Raw genomic sequence first — 2423 nt, forward strand, 5'->3', positions numbered from 1 at the left:
AGACATTTTATTTCAAATAAAAGTAATTTATTTTCCTACAAAGTAAACAAAACAAACAAAACATCTTCCCACATGTCCTTTTATCTCTTGTGATAAGGGTATATTTAAACAATTACATGGATAAAAAAGGCTGTTGGGAGGTAAAGAAGTGATTTTACTTATTTTAGCTCATTTGCCACAAAAACTCACTTTGTTGTTGTCATTGTTGTTCTTATTGTTCCCATCAGGGGCTCAAAGATTTAAGGAGTTTTTTTAGAAATCTATTTTAGATCTGGAGTTTGCCAGTGCTATCCAGTAATGGCTTTTTATCCTGGGTCTCAAAATGAAGCTGCAGAGTTAGGACAGATCAGTGAATCAGTCAGAATGGACTGAATGCCCACGTTCAGAGCACAATTAAATAGCACTTCTCCTGCCTCAAAATGGCTAAAATATTTTTACAAGGAAAGTGGTCTCTGCTGCTCTCAGTGGCACACATCAACTTCATTTTCACATAGGGGCTTGTGTGATATTGACAACAAACTTCTTTTCTTAGGAGGAAAAATGTTATGTGGGAAACTTTCATCCTTGGGTTTTAGCAAAGCAAAGGTAGAGTATATTGTACTGGATTTCCTTGTCAATATTTTGACATCAATATTTAATAATGTTCACTTTATATAGAATAAGAGTCTAGTCATATAATAAAAATAAGTAATTATATAATAAAAATGATAGAACTAAACTTTAGGTGCTTACCATGTAAATGTAAAAAATATGCTATGAATCAATTAACCCTATATTATAAGTTACAAATTTAATGTAATAACTTTGGGTGAATTACAGTTATTATTAGGTTCAAGAGACAAACACTAAAATTGACCAACTCTAAATATGGTCAGAATTTGCTGATAAATTGTCTCTGCAAGGGAGATCATTAGCTCTGTTTGTCAGATGTACATTTTCTTATCATGTGCATTATTTGATATCTATTTCTGAGAAGAAGTAATACGATAATATTAGTTATTACTGAATTTTTATGTAATCTCACTTTTTAGAGGCAGACTTATATAGTGGAATAGGAATAAATTGAATAAGAATAAATTGAAATATAGTACAGATCCATTAAATTAGAGAATAATAGTAATTTCACATTAAAAATTGAATTCAAGTTTGTTCAATTTTTTTACCCCAATTAAAGCTAAATAATTTTGTTAAAGGCTTATTGGAATCTTTGTAGGACAATATTTGTGCAAGGTTGTGGCTTCAAATAGATTATCACATCACTATGTCACTTAGAGACGATATTGCTGAAAAGTTATTATTAAAAAGGCAAAGTAACTATCTTTAGACTTTTATGTGATGAAAGGGAATCTTCCATTATGTTTATAAGTGAGGAAACTGACTTCTAGAGTGATTCCAGAACTCCCTCAAGGTCAGATAGCTAGTTGTGGGGTAAAGCAGGTCCCTAGCATAGGTCTCCTGTGTTCCAGGCCAGTTGTTTGCCTTATACCACCCTTTGTGATCATCAGTGCAGGAAGACCAAGTGCTATTGGCATTTTGAGCATCTCAATTTTTCATTTTGCAGGACTCTCCCCCATCTTTACAAGACATTTAGCATTCCTATTCCAAGCCCATTAAATGCTGGAAGCACCTGTACTTTCCTTCCCCCCTCCCCCAGATTTATTGAGAGATGACAAATAATATTATGTAAGTTTAAGGTATCTGCACATTCTTGAATGCCTTTTAGAGGCACAGTACTTCCCTGGTTAAGAAATATCACATATTTCAAAAATGATGAAGAACAAGTGTCCCAGATGCCTCATTACATTTTTCCTGCATTCATTCCTTAAGTATGAATTCCTTAAGTATGCCGTGGCTTTTCTTTGACGTTAGGTGGAAAAAGCTTCCTTCTGGTCTTTATATTCCCATTGCTGACATATGTTCAGAAATGCATAATTGGGACACCCAGGTGGCTCAGTTGGTTAAGTAACCAACTCTTGATTTCAGCTCAGGTCATGATCTCACGATCATGATATCAGGGTCATGAGATTGAGCCCGGTATTGGACTCCATGCTGGGAGTGGAGCCTGCTTAAGATCCTCTCTCTTCTCTCTCTCTGCCCCTCCCCTCTCTCCCTCTCCCTCCCTCCTCTCTCTCTCTCTCTCAAAAAAATAAAATAAAATAAAATGAAAAACGAACACCACTGAGAAGGTATCACTAGAAATGAGATCTTCCCTTCCTTTATTTTCATGATACTTGTGGATTTTTATACCCATTGTGGACTTGTTGAGGAACACACACAAATATGACACTATAAAACATCTATTAAATACAAGTACTAGTGATAGGCGTCTTAAATGGAAGAGTTAGACAGTTCATGTGTATGTGAGACATCCAGTCTAATTCTTCAAGTTTTAATAGTCTTCAGTGAATAAGCCAAGTCGAATA

The sequence above is a fragment of the Hyaena hyaena genome, unplaced genomic scaffold (assembly GCF_003009895.1).
Source record: "Hyaena hyaena isolate Hyena2069 unplaced genomic scaffold, ASM300989v1 scaffold_255, whole genome shotgun sequence".
NCBI classification, from domain to species: Eukaryota; Metazoa; Chordata; class Mammalia; order Carnivora; family Hyaenidae; genus Hyaena; species Hyaena hyaena.